The 15,603-nt window shown below is 40.7% G+C and overlaps 1 long non-coding RNA gene across 1 annotated transcript in view; it reads right to left on the reverse strand.

The window, feature by feature from the left end:
* Window positions 1–4,573: 4,573 nt before the first annotated feature.
* LOC132393755 (uncharacterized) overlaps window positions 4,574–15,603 on the reverse strand; it is an 82,765-nt gene continuing 71,735 nt past the window's right edge. The window contains exon 3 of the long non-coding RNA XR_009512071.1: window positions 4,574–4,643. This is a non-coding gene — a long non-coding RNA (uncharacterized LOC132393755). The remainder of the gene's footprint in view (window positions 4,644–15,603) is intronic.

Genomic DNA, 15,603 nt, shown 5'->3' on the forward strand with positions numbered 1-15,603 from the left:
CCTACAAATGGAGATGGAAAAGGAGTTCAAAGTATTTCTTACCATAGACACTTACAACCAGGTTTGTCATTATAATAGGCTTATTTTTGTAGTGGCATCTGCACCTGCATTCTGGCAGAAAGTTATGGAATAGGTGCGGCAAGGCTGCCCTGGCACTCAGTGTTACCAGTGAGGATGACAAGGAACATCTGCAAAACTATGGACCTGTTGAAAAGATTAGAAAATTACGGACTCTGAGCATAATACCCATGTGAATTCTTTAAACCAAGCAATCCTTACTGTGGTCACACAGGTGTACTGAGAATATTCAAGCAGTAGAATGTGCACCAAGTCCAAAGGATGTGTCTAAGGTATGATCCTTCATAGGATTTGTCAGTTACTATAACAGTATCCTGCCAAACCTGTCTACTGTGCTCCACCCTTGAAGTTATTACTACAGATCAGGAAGAAATGGCAATGAACAAAATGGTGAGAGGTGGCTTTTAAAAAGGTAAAGGAAATGGTGACATCAGACACTGTACTCACACATTAAGGATCCACTTCATCTATTGGAGCTTGCCTGTGATGTCTCAACTTATAGCCTAGGTGCGGTGAAGACAAATGTTATGAGTGATGGAAGAGAACACCCCATAGTGTTCACGTCACGTTCCCTCAGTGCTGCAGAGAAAAATTACACACAGATTGACAGTAAGGCCTTGAGTCCAGTTTGAGGTGTAAAAAGTTTCAATCAGTACTTGTGAGAGAGAGTTTCCCCTTTTTACTGATCCTCAACCACTACTGTCCATTTCAATCCAAAGAAGGGTGTTCCACTAACAGCAGCAACATGGGTGGGCTCTGTTTCTTGGAGGACATAATTACAAAATAGAGTTCAAGAGGATGACTATTCATGGAATTGTTGGTGGATTGTTCCATTTACCCCTGGAAAAGGAAATACTTGGAAAATTTACAAAAGGGATTATTTCACTTGACACATTCTTTCTGATACAAACCAAAAGTTCAATAGATTCAATAGGTGCGTTTAATGTCAGAGAATTGTATACAATAAACATCCTGAAATTCTTTTTCTTCTCTAACATCCACGCTAACAGAGGAATGCCACGAAGAATGAGTGACAGTTAAACACTAGAACCACAAAGTCCCCCACAGCTACCCCAACGACTACTTGTTCACCTGGTAATTCGACATAACACAGACTCTCGCTCTCCCTAATAAGGGAAAAAGAATTGTCCTCCTTTTACACCAAGAGGGGAGACATAACAGACAACTCACAGATTAATGATGTTAAAGGTCTGTTGTGTTGCTTTTTCTGAGTTCTGCGCCTAGAGAGTTGGCCCCAAAAAGATTCAGGTCTCTGGACACACACCCTACGGCAGCTAACACACTGCTCCCAATGTTCCATGTTCTCCTGCGATGCCTCAGTCAGGGGCACTGGGTTTGAATCAGCCCGTCTCCAGAGCCATGAAAATCTGGCAGCCTGAAGGTGTGTTACTATCCCAGGCCACCTCTTTGGGATATTAAGAAGTGGCCGGTCTTGAGGCCCTGAGAGTGGGTCCCATTCCAGCAAAGAACCAAACTCAGTGTGTAACTCCAGGTCAGGGTCTTCAAAAGAACCTTGAAAAGGGAAAAAGGAGATATCAAAGATGGAAATAGAGCTGTTACTGAAGATGCAAGCAAAGGTGTTGCCAATTAGCGCCATCATCAATTCACTCCGCCCCAAAGTCTCTCCATTACTGCAGAGATGATCCAAAGGGAAACCAGAAAAGACCCCACACTGTTTCAGGTCTACCTGGCCACCCAAACTGACTGGTATGTGCAACAGAGTCTCCAGTTCACTGTTTTTTTTACCAGGGCAAAGTTGAACTTGCCCTTGACAGGGGTTGCTGTATGTGTGGATTGGAAGATTCATAATCCAAGTTGGGAGCTGGATCATTAGATGAGCTACATGCTAGTCATCTAAGCATGGACAAAATGAAAGTATTGGGTCAGAGCTTTGTTCTGGTCATCTGAGACAAATCAGAAGATCAAGCAGCTCACCAGATACCGTTCAGGATTTCAACATGTTCAGAAGATGCCATGTGGATTTGGCTGGACCATTCCTGGGCACAAATTTCTCGGTAGCAGTGGAGTGGCCTGAAGTGTTCATATTAGCTTCACTACTGCCTTGCACACTACTGATGTGTTGAGAAGCCTCTTCTCAAGGACTGGTGTGCCAGAACACTTAGTGCCAAGGAACGGTAGTTTGTCCACACCTGCTTCAGTCCTTTTTCAAAATGATTGCAAGAAGACATTTTTCACCTGTACCATGCCAACCAGCTGCAAATGGCTTGGTGGAGTCCAGATTCTAAAGAATGCACTGCTAACAATGTCAGTGGAGCACACTGCACTAACACAGAATCAACAGCTCACCAGTTACCTTCTTGCATATTACAACGCAGCACACTCCACTACTGACAACTCACCCGATACATTGTTCCTGGGTCGTGCCTTACAATCATGCATGGTTCTACTCAAACACAATCTCAGAGGGAGTGCAGAGGACAAACAGTTGAGACAAATGGAGAATCCACAAATGATAACGCTTGATGTTTCACATTTGGACAAGTAGTCCAGAGGTGATCAAAAGTGGATACTTGGCAAGATTAAGGACAGAACTGGACCACTCTCTTACACGGTGGAGATTGTGTCTGATGTCATCCGGAGATGAAACACTGATCAGCTGAGGACAGCAGAGTTAATTGTTGGAGAAGAAAGGTGACTAGAACTGTTAGAACCACTTCTTGCAGTACCAGATCAACTCCTACAAGCAGCACAGAGGAGGCCCAGGTCCTGAGATTGTTTCACAGCTACATGTCTCTCCTGCCAAGCAGAATGTCCTCAGTCCACCGCATCCCCTCCCTCCACCAAGATTCTTATTATTCAACAAGAAAACCTCCATCTTTTGACCTGAATAGGATCATTTAAAATTTGCAATGCTGTAGTAATCTATTTAGTAGTTGTATTAAATATTATACTGTGTATATAGCTGAGATACATTCAATATTGAGTTGCAGCTTAGGATGGATGCTGTGTATTTAATATTTCAGTAATCTCTGAGTAATATTTTAAATATTGTGGCCTTCAGTGGGGTATGTAGTCAACAGCCTGCCTCAGCGTTGACCAGCATTATTTATTGTTCTTGTTTAAAATGTGTTTGTCGATTTGTGGTTGGATGTTCAATTCATTTATTGCTACATTTTAGCTTGGGTTATATGGTTATTTGCATATGCACCTGTGCATCACCCTGACTGTAACCACCCTGGTACATCACCCTGTAATAATCTCCTCCTCCATCTGTATGTGACTGAGCGGGTTCTCTCTCTGAGTCATAGCACCTATTCAGTTTTTGTACTTGTCACAATAAAATCAGCTGTTGAATTAAATGTGCTTTTCCGGTCTGTCATCATGAAATGAATGCTCGCCACATTGGTGTCAAGAGTGGGATTAGAAATTGACGGCGAGATTGAAGAGTTACAAGAGCGCCTTAAGGCTTGGGGGATAAATTAAGGGACTGAGCAGTATGCCTCCCTTGCACCCCCAGGCCAGGCTGCTGAAGATGGAACCCGAAGGTAGGATTTGTGAACTGAGCATCGTGCCTTTCCAGAGAACCTCGACGGGGCGAGCATACCCAGGCTCCCCAATCTGGGGGATACGGAAGAGCACATCACCTCTCTCCCTCACGGCCCACACTGGGGATTCCAAGACCACACAGCCATGGGAGGACAGGCAAAATGGCAGGCGCCAGTGGTGCTTCTGGACCAAGAGGACGACCGATTCTCTGAAGAGAATTGAACATTGTACAAACAATGTTAAACATTCCTATTTTATCCTCACAATGCACATACCTTAATGTTTTGTTTTTACCATGCTCCACTCAGATGACTAGTTTTACCATAATAAACATAATAAATCCCATAACACAGAATGCAAAGCAGGTACAAAATGGATACATGGCTCCTTCATTTGAGCCCCATGATTATTATACTATAATGATTACAGCTACATATCAAGACACAGGAGACATGAAATTACATTTTTGCAAATTTCTTCTTTTGGAAAGCAGTCTATCCTGGATTATGATCTTCTCCTCACAAATCAGATTGTCCCTTTTGATTGCAGTCAGGAAAACCTATCATCAACTGCTGCTGCCAAAGCCCATCCAAGCACAAAACTGAAATGCCATTAACTGTGGCTGAGCGTAATCTCTTCCACCACCATGGTCTCCTTTCGATGGTCCATTCAGAGTCCAACCAAGCATTGTGAATCACCTGCAACTGTCCCAATGCTTTAGGCATATTCACCTTCGTCAGCAGCTCAATTTCTGACTAATTCTCAGCAAATGAATATGCTTCAGGTGAGACCATTACTGAAGAGCTCTCTGATGAGAAATGTTCATTTGTGGGCAGGCATACAACCCTGTGCATGCACATTGAGCAGTTCACAATAGTTTTCACTATCTGAGCCTGTTGCTTCCAATCCTGAAATGATGCAGCAGAGCAGAACCTTCTCATGACCCATCATGTGGAAGATAATGTGTGTTCCTTCTCCCGTCAGATTGAGCTTGTCCATGGGGTTCAGGGTGCAGAACGCTGCTGCACGTCCATGATCTAAGAAAGCATAAATAATCAGTGTTGTGTTACTCTTCTTAGATTTCACCTGAAATGGAATTACGGATAGTCCCCAAGATATGAACATCCGACTTACAAACAACTCGTACTTACAAACTGAGAAAGGAGAATGTTGTCCACCATTTTAAGTCGGATCGTGACGCCTCTGCCATTTTAAGTTGTTGCCATTGACACTGTGTTGAGTGTGCAACTTTGTAGTTGGCTTAAACTTTTCTTAGCAAGATTTTCCCTGACTCCTCCTGCCTTTTCCGGTCAGCTGGTGGTGGGTTCGAGAACGGAGGTTCTCGAGTTCAATCCAGTGACAGATTGCTTCTGAGTGCACCGGGTTCATGTCGAGCTCGCAACTTGACCTCATAAAAAAAGCACTGCTACCTCCAGTTTCAATTCCCACGTGGAATATTGCGGAGGTTGAAATACCCAAACCCAGCACAGCCCCCACTTGTCCCATTTAACCTGGCTCAGTGCAGTGGACTTCAGGACCCAGGGAATTCAGTGCGGTGGTCCCAATGACCCAGTGAACCTCGAGAGCTGGCAAAGCTCGAGACCCGTCGCCCACAGTGTTTCTGTTCCATTGATGGGAGGCGATCACGAATGAAAATAAAGTGGAAATAATAAAGCTTTTGGAAAGTGGTGAAATGTCATCGGTCATTGAAAAAGCGTTACGCTACAGTCGGTCAATGATCGGAACAATTTTGAAGGATAAAGTGAGAATAATGGAGCATGTGAAAGGCCCTGCCCCGATGAAAGCTACAATTATTACTAAGTAACACAGTGGTTTAATTATTGAAATACATACATTTCTTAAGTGTTTTATATGCATAGAAAGGTAAAATATATACTAAATACTAAGACAAAAGTTTGACTAAGTGATGCTAAATAATACCAGATGTTCTTGTTCCGACTTACTTACAATCAAAACTTAAAGACGGACTTAGGAATGGAACTCATTCATAACCTGGGGACTGCCTGTATAGGAAGTTAAAAATTATTACCACCAGCCCCATAAGGCTATTAGATGCTAGGGCAGTATTCACTACTGTGTTTGCTTCATTCACAGCTTATTTTAAATCTACACCCATTTTATCACATCCAGGCTCAGTTTCAGCTTCACTTTTCACAGTAGCCACAGCAGTGGCAAAGTTACATCCTTTATCTTGTGATCCAGCTTTATTCCTACCTTTGCTTACTGCCTGTGATGTAGTATTGTATGTGTTCCCAAACACAGGGTGTGCGGCAATCTTTACTTGCCTTTCAATAAAATCAACTATGTCAGTGAAAGTAATCTGATGGTTGTGCCTTTTTGCGGACTGCCAATCTCCATTTTGTTCAAGCTCAATGAGCAATTTATTTACATAAAAATTTCATATTAGCAGGTATGTTCAACTCACGCATGTTCTGCACGTCTTCAGTGGCATTGCAACAGCCTCTAAGAAAAAGACTGTAACCTTAAAGAGCTTTCACGTCTTTTGATTTGATATGTGGCCAATAAAGAGCCTTCTCCATGAAGGCCATGGCAGTTTTTTGCTCATCACCAAGAAGTTCCAGTAGTAAAGCTTTGGCCTTTGGATATTCTTTCTCTGGACAGGCTCACTGGCAGCTTTTGACAAGGTCTCTAACTTCAGTGAACTGTTCGAAAAAATAGACTGTCACTACTAGAGACTGACTTGCCTTCAATACTAGTCTTGAAAGCTCTCATAAATGAACAATTCTGCAATAGATCGCCATCAAAGATTTGAATCTCTCTTTTAGGCAGAGATGTAATCCATTGTTGTTGCATCTCTGCGATTATTTCCTTTCATACCTTTAGGGGCTCCAGAGTGGCATCTTTATCAGCTGAAACATGAATGTCATCATGCCATAAATCAATGTTTTCGGATGCACCTTGTACTATTGGATATGGCATAGGTTCAGAGTATCTCCTTGGTGCAGGCTGAGAGTGAACACACTGAACTACACCTTCAGTCTCAAACTTGTGGCTCAGAGACATTTGTTCCTAAAATGCACCTCCATTGATATTGAGTGTGCTGGATTTTCTCTGCTTCATGTCAACATAGGAACTCTCACCAGAGAACTGATCTGTTGGAGCCCGTTCAGCACCTGAAGCCCTTAGCACTTTAACTCTGGCCATCTTTGCTGCAATTTCTTCCTGCAATCTAAGGTCTTCTATGTTACAGAGCAATACATGCTTATCCCTCAGTATTCACTTTGCTAGTGTTGGGTCTCTGTTTGTTTTCTACTTAGGGTTCTTCTGGGAGTCAAAAATGGCAAGTAGTTTTAATTCCAAGATTTCCGTTCATTTTAGAATACAAGCAAACATACAAATACCTAAACAAACTACCAATGAGCTGAGAAACAATGCTAAGAGAGGAATTAATGCCAAGGGGTATAAGACAAAAGAGTAAAAGGTGGCATCTGAAAATTCTATCACCTTTATAGATAAGATAAAGAAAATACCTTAGATAGTGATAAATTAGTTAATAGGCTATATAATTAAAACAATTACATCATGTGGGTAATGTGCTAATACTTAGCCAATGAAAAATGAGCAAGATGATAATCTGTTAGTTTAGCTGCTATATCACTTTCTGCAAGTGAATATGAAAAATACAAATCTTATAAAAAGTATTATTATATAAAAAAGTTGTTTCCAACACTCTCCCTCCCCCCCTTTTGATTCTGTAAGGGGCCCTGGCAGAATCACAGGTGAACATCTGGAAATTCAGATTAATCCTTTTTAAACAAACATAATACATGTAGGTTACAATAATAATGTCCAATGAAAATATGCAATAATTATATTCTTGTCTTCCCACGGTACTTGTCTTAAGCTGGAGTCACTTTATCCTTTTTGCAGAGGCTGGATTGTATCCATTTATTTTCACCTTCTGCGTGCTCTGCTGAATTAGTAATTATCAGTACTTGGGAAGGACCTTCCCTCCAAGCTCCCAATGCAGTTTATTGACCAGTACCCACTGACCAGAAGTCAAGGTTCGTCCTCGTTCCAAGCAGTAGAAACGTGCTGAGAAGCAGACTGAACAGCTTGTGTTAGTTTTGGGCAATAATCAACTGAACTATCTGACATAATATGTATATCAGCCTCTCTGAGATCGAGAGCTCCTGGTAGTGACATAGATCATCCTGCCACCACTTCAAATAGACTCAGTTTTGTTTTCTTGTTTGGCATTGCCTTGATGCTGTATTAAACCAACAGAACAGCTGCAGGCCATGGTACTCCTTCTTCATGATACTTAGTTAGCCATTGTTTAATTATGTCATTCATTCCTTCAACCTGTCCTGATGATTCTGGGTAATATGGGCAACGTAAAGACCATTCAATGTTCATCAATCAACATAATTCTTGACAAACATTTCCAATGAAAGGTGTTCCTTGGTCAGAGTCAGTGAGTGTGGTGAACTACGTGTGCCTGTCTGGACATACCCCCTGCTGACTGCTTCTGTGGCTCCTCCCACAGACCCCTGTATAAAGGCAATTGAGGCCTGGGGCCGGCCTCTCAGTCTACAGGATGTAGTATGGTGGTCATTCACCGCTGGTTCCTTCTTCCAGTCAATAAAAGCCGATATCTCGCCTTTACGTCTCAGAGTGAGTTATTGATGGTGCATCACTGAGGCATTGCAATTATAATTGAGGAATATAGTCCTTAATCAGAGTTTTGCCTGTTGGTGTAGAAGTAGCTTCCACCCATCCTGAAAATTTGTCCACTATTATAAGCACATCTGAATATCTTGGCACTTTGGTAAAGTAACGTAGTCGGCTTGTAAATGTAAAAATGCACCACGCACTCAGACCGAAGGTTTGAGATGTGTCTATTTTAATGTAAGGAGTGTTGTGAACAAAGCTGATGAGCTTAGAGCGTGGATCACTACTTGAAGATATGATGTGCTGGCCATTACAGAGACTTGGATGACTGAGGGGAGAGGACTGGTTACTTCAAGTTCTGTGTTTTAGATGTTTCAGAAAGGACAGGGAGGGAGGCAAAATAGGTGGGGGTGTGGCACTGTGGATCAAATCCAGTGTCACGGCTGCTGAGGCTGCTGAAAAGGTGAACGCCATGGAGGGATTGTCTATGGAGTCTCTGTGGGTGGAGGTTAGGATCAGGAAGGGGTCAATAACTTTACTGGGTGTTTTCTATAGGCTGTCCAATAGTAACAGGGATATCAAGGAGCAGCTAGGGAAACAGATCCTGGAAAAGTGTAATAATAACAGAGTTGTCGAGAAGGGAGATCTTATTTCCCCAAATATTGATTGGCATCTCCCCAGAGCAAGGGGTTTAGATGGGATGGAGTTTGTTAGGTGTGTTCAGGAAAGTTTCTTGACACAGTATGTAGATAAGCCTACAAGAAGACAGGCTGTATTTGATTTGATATTAGGAAATGAAACTGGTCAGGTGTCAGGTCTCTCAGTGGGAGAGCATTTTGGAGTTAGTGATCATAATTCTATCTCTTTAACAATAGCATCGGAGAGAGATAGGAAGAGACAAGTTAAAAAAGTGTTTAATTGGAGTAAGGGGAATTATGAGGCTATCAGGCAGGAAATTGGAGGCTTAAATTGGAAATAAATATTTTCAGGGAAAAGTACGGAAGAAATGTGGCAAATATTTAGGGGCTATTTGTGTAAAGTTCTGTATAGGTATGTTCCAATGAGACAGGGAAGTTATGGTAGGGTACAGGAACCGTGGTGTACAAAGGCTGTAATAAATCTGGTCAAGAAGAAAAGAAAAGCTTACAAAAGGTTCAGAGAGCTATGTAATGTTAGAGATCTAGAAGATTATAAGGCTAATGGGAAGGAGCTTAAGAAATAAATTAGGAGAGCCAGAAGGGGCCATGAGAAGACAATGGTGGGCAGAATTAAGGAAAACCCCAAGGCATACTACAAGCATGTGAAGAGTAAGAGGATAAAACGTGAAAGAATAGGAGCTATCAAGTGTGACAGTGGGAAAGTGTGTATGGAACTGAGGGAAATAGCAGAGGTACTAAATGAATACTTTATTTCAGTACTGACTATGGAAAAGGATCTAGATGATTGCAGTGACGACTTGCAGCAGACTGAAAAGCTTGATCATGTAGATATTAAGAAAGAGGATGTACTGGACTTTTAGAAAGCATCAAGTTGGATAAGTCACTGGAACCAGACAAAATGTACCCCAGGCTACTGTGGGAGGCGAGTGAGGAAATTACTGAGCCACTGGCGATGATCTTTGCATCATCACTGGGGACGGGAGAGATTTTGGAGGATTGGAGGGTTGGTAGATGTTGTTCCCTTATTCAAGAAAGGGAGTAGAGATAGCACAGGAAATTATAGATCAGTGAGTCTTACTTCAGTGGTTGGTAAGTTGATGGAGAGGATCCTGCGAGACAGGAGTTATGAACATTTGGAGAGGTATAATATGATTAGGAGGCTTTGTCAAGGGCAGGCCGTGCCTTATGAGCCTGATTGAATTTTTTGAGGATGTGAGTAAGCACATTGATGAAGGAAGAGCAGTAGATGTAGTATACAGTTGGCCCTCCTTATCCACGGATTCCATATGCACGGATTCAAACAACTGCGGATCTGGAAAACCTGGAAGATCTCTCTCCAGCACGCGTTATTTGAGCATATACAGACTATATTCTTGTCATTATTCCCTAAACAATACAGTATAACAACTATTTACATAGCATTTACATTGTATTAGGTACTATAAATAATCTAGAAATGACTTTAAAGTACAGGCAGTCCCCGGGTTATGAATGAGTTCCATTCCTGAGTCCATCTTTAAGTCAGATTTGAAGTCGGAACAGGTACATCCGGTATTATTTAGCGTCAGTTAGTCAAACATTTTTCTTAGTATATAGTACATATTTTACATTTCTATGCATATAAAACACTTAAGAAACATATGTATTTCAATAATCAAACCACTGTGTTGCTTAGTAATAATTGTTGCTTTTATCGGGGCAGACCCTTTCGCATTACCATTAAAATTGTTCCGATCGTTGACCGACTGTAGCCAAACACTTTTCCAATGAGCGATGGTGTTTCACCTCTTTCCGATCACTTTATTACATCCACCTTATTTTCAATCGCGATCGTGTTTATTTTCATGAACAGAAACACTACAGAACCAGAGCTGCACCGCTGGGTCCTAATTTCCATGGTACCGAGATCCGTTAAATAAAGTCCAGGGTTCCACTGGGTCCTAGAGACCACCGCACTGAGACAGGTTAAATAAGGGACTTGAGTATCCACGTTTTTTGGTATCTGTAGGGGGTCTTGGAACCAATCCCTTGTGCATAAGGAGGGCCGACTGTATATGGATTTCAGCAAGGCATTTGATTAGGTACCCCATGCAAGGCTTATTGAGAAAATAAGGAGGCATGGGATCCAAGGCGACATTGCTTTGTGGATTCAGAACTGACTAGCCTACAGAAGGCAAAGGATGGTTGTAGACAGGTCATATTCTGCATGGAGGTTGGTCACCAGTGGAGTGCCTCAGGGATCTGTTCTGGGACCCTTACTCTTTGTGAACTTTATAAATGACCTGAATTTTACTCGGAGAGTGGTGAGTGCATGGAATGGGCTGCCAGCAAAGTTGGTGGAGGCAGATGTAATAGGACCTTTTAAGAGGCTTTTAGACAGGTACATGGAGCTCAGTAAATTAGAGGGTTATAGGTAAGCCTAGTAATTTCTAAGGTAGGGACATGTTTGGCACAACTTTGTGGGCTGAAAGGCCTGTATTGTGCTGTAGGTTTTTTATGCAGATGGAGTACTTAGTTGAAATAGCTTCTCCATTTATTCCAGCTTTGTTTTCTGACATGTCATACATCTCTCAACTGCTTGTCGAGCTTGCAACCTGAACTTTAAATTCCAACACCATTAGAAGAATCTGTTGACCATCTTTTATCCTAAGGAACATATCTGCTGTGGCAGAAAAAGAAGCAGTACAGCTAGGGCTACAAGACTGTGATTAATGCCATATCTCCATATACCATCATCATTTAATAATCCACCATTTTCCATCCAGTGCCGTTTTTCTTCATTTGAGCATGGAGCTTGCATTTCTTGAATATCTTGCATGTACATTTGTGACAGTCTTTAATTTGGTTTCAGTTATCAGTTATTTTTCCATTTATTTCATTTTTTTTATTCCTTCTTATTCTGTCCTTTTTTGCAGTTACCTGTTTTTCTGCCGATTTATTATCTTTTTCATACTGCCGTTATAACATGTTATGTGCTTTTCTAAATCAGTGCCTTCAAACTTCAAGGTATCAATCTTCAATTGTAACTCAATGCACATGCACCTTCAAAACTCCGTTATAGGCACCAGTATCCAAGCTGTCTTTTTAGTTCCCGACAACATCTTTTTGATCTTCCGATAACACTTCAATATCACATATAAGCCAGTCCGCACAAGACTTAGCATCAATAGCACAGTTCCTATGTATTTCTTTACCAATGGTATCAAGTTTAACTGCAGCACTTAAGTAAGTTTTAAGATTTCAGTTAGTTTTTTTCCACTCAGATTTCAAAGCTTTGGCCATTGTATTAGTTTTGATCATAAGGAGTACTCTTCACTTTTAGATATTAGAAATCTCACAAAATTCACAACTCCTTTGTGACTATGATATCACGTTATAAGCAAACAAGCATCCATCCAACATCTTAATACTTGCTGGCTTCTTGTCTGACAGCTCACACAGCTCCACTGTGACTATAATATCAGACTCTGGGATTCTGATAATTCATAAAAGCCCCTCACAGGTTGTACAACCGTGACTCTGCTCACTCTTAAACTCTCTTTAAATAAGGTACTGAAGATATTTATTCCTGAACAATTATGTCTTACTTCCCAGCTCCAGGCTGAAACTTTGATTTCCTTTGTTAGACCATAAGTCCATAAAGTAAAGAAGCAGAATTAGGCCATTTGGCCCATCAAATCTGCTCTGCCATTTATATTGTTCCTCTTAGCCCAAACCTCCTGCCTTCCCCCCATATCCCTTCATGCCCTGACCAATCAAGAATCTATCAACCTCTGCCTTAAATATACATAAAGACTGCCTGTGGCAAAGAATTCCACAGATTCACCACTCTCTGGCTTAAGAAATTCCTCTTCATCTCTGTTCTAAATGAACGCCCCACTGTTTTGAGGCTGTGTCCTCTGGCCTTAGACACTTCCACCATAGGAAACATCCCTCCACATCCAGTCTATCAAGGCCATTCACGATTCAATAGGTTTCAATGAGGTCACCTCTCATTCTTCTGAATTCGAGTGAATACAGGCCCAGAGCCATCAAATGTTCTTCACATGACAGACCATTCAATCCCAGAGTCATTTTTGTGATCCCCCTTTGAACTATCTCCTGTTTCAGCACATCCTTTCCAAGATAAGGGTCCCAAAACTGCTGACAGTAATCCAAGTGAGGTCTCGCCAGTGTCAACTCGCTAAAGTCTCATGCTTGTTTTTATATTCTAGTCCTCTTGAAATGAATGCTAGCATCACATTTGCCTTCCTCACCACAGACTCAACCTGCAAATTAACCTTTAGGGTATCCTGCACAAGGACTCCCAAATCCCTTTATGCATCAGAATTCTGTATTTTCTCTCCACTTAGAAAATAGTCAACCTTCAACTTCTTCAGCCATTCTGATTAAAAGGGAGCTCTGTTCACACATCATTGACGTTGATTGTCTAACTCAGAGAAAACTGGCTCAAAGCTCTTGCTTTTTAATTCGTGAACGCAAACCTGACTGAAAGGTAGCTCTTTTTTACACACTGCCTCTTGCTGATTGGTTGCTTCTCGACTCAGGGAAACAGCCACAAAGCTCTGCCTTTAAAATCTCATTTGTTGACCTGATTAAAAAGTAGCACGTTTTACACACCTTTGATGTGGATTAATTAACTCAATCCAGTCTTCAAGTAATTACCCTTTGTTGGGTGCAGAATTGTTAGACCTCTGTTTATTTTCTGATTCTTAGTATTTTTCTGGAAGTCAAAAGTAGCAAGCAGCTTAATTCCAAGATTTTAATTTATTTTGAAGTACAAACAAACATACAAATACTAAACAAATTAAATAAGGAGCTGAGAAATAATGCTAAAAAGGGATGTAAAACAAAGGAATAAAAGATAGCACTTCTGAAAATCTATCACTTTTATAGATTAGATAAAGAAAATTCCTCAGATAGTGATAAGTTAGTTAACAGGCCACATAATTAAAGCAATTACATTACATTACTGAATGCACTAATTATTAGTGTGCTAATCCTGAACCAATGAAAAATAAGAAGGGTGATAATCCATTAGTTTACTGCCATACCACTTTCTGCTGGTGAGTGTGAAAAGTACAGATCGTCTAAAAGGCTTTGTTAGGAGAAAACAGAGAATTCCAATGCTAACAATAGAACATGCTTCATACACTACAGATGCACTATCTTTAGTGTTAATATAATTTGTAACTTATCATCTTTATATGTAGTCAACTTGCCTTTGTAACTGTTCTCATTTCCCCCAACAAGCTGACCTGTATGTTTGTTTAATTTCTCTCTTAGTTTTGATTTGAAAGTCACTGTTTCCCAACTGACTCATGTTGTCTTTCACGTGTGCAAACCAAACAAAACAGCAGCAAGTTCGATACAGTTTCGACCAATGGAAGCAATTGAATTTTTCAGCTTTTCAACAGATCCAAGTGGTCTAACTCTTCAGGCAAACACCCTGATACAGTTTTTTAGTCCACCAATTGGACAGATATCACTGACCATTTCAAAACTGTGTTTCAAATCCAAACACACAGCATGAATCTACAAATGGTTATTACTTACCACAGGCTGCTTCAGGCTGTGGTGCTCCTAAATTCACAGACACATCCAAATTATGATGTTTGCTTGGTATAACTCTCAAAGACCTTTGCTGATAAACTGTAGTGGCAATACTAAACCAAAAACAAGCAATCCCTTCTGTCTGCTACCCTGCAGATTTGTCATACTTGCATGACGTGCCCTTAGCTCCAATGATTGCTCCCAAAGTCAAATCCTTCATTTGAACTTTTGTTAGGAATTAGCAAACATACAATCCTAAAGTGATGAACTTAAGCAAACCTAAGAGTAATCTAAGTATTATTCAGTGTTATTTCAGTGACGTCTCAGCAATCAAGAAAAGATATGTTCTCTGCCACAATCTATAATCTGCCACAAAATAAGTAAGAATACGTAACTTATTCCCTTCACTTTTACCAAGCCCCGACTCAAGTGACTCATTACCATAATACACATAATAAACTCCGCAGAATAGAATGCAGAAACAGGTAGAGAATGGATACTGTACCTACTTCCTACACTGCTGTTTCAGTTACTGGCTTTGACAGGAAAAAATGTGGCTTATAAGAAATTTGAAGATTTTCTTAATATTTGTGTACCAAATTAACATTGAAAATGCAACTTTAGTGGTAACTTTGTGCAATATTTTGCATGCCTTTTACTTAGAGTATGCAGTTGAACACAAATTCAGCAATTTACAGGAGCTTAGCAGCTACTTAGCATGTGTAGCATCTGGCCCTGAGAGTTGATGTTAAATTTCCTGGCTATTGAAGAAAGTAAGTACTTCCATTTGATAAACACCTTCACTTTGATTGACTGTATGCAATTTACAGAGTAAATGTAATCCCACTAGAATCTTGGAAAAAGCCTGCTGTAGAAAAAAATAAATGGTTTCCAGCTGTTACAACAGAGCACAGTATGATTAATATGTAGACAGCTCTCTGCAATGCTGCATTTAAGATCTTCACATTAAGTTGGTCAAAATTGTTGGAAGAGCATGGAAGCAATCAAAAATAAGCTGAAAAATCTGAATAGATCAGGAATATGGAGTTCCTACTATTCTTTACAATGGGCCATCACTAAACTTCTACGTATTTACTGTTGTTTCTCTGTTGTTGGATACCCAATGGAC

This window comes from Hypanus sabinus, chromosome 5 (genome assembly GCF_030144855.1).
Source record: "Hypanus sabinus isolate sHypSab1 chromosome 5, sHypSab1.hap1, whole genome shotgun sequence".
Lineage (NCBI taxonomy): Eukaryota > Metazoa > Chordata > Chondrichthyes > Myliobatiformes > Dasyatidae > Hypanus > Hypanus sabinus.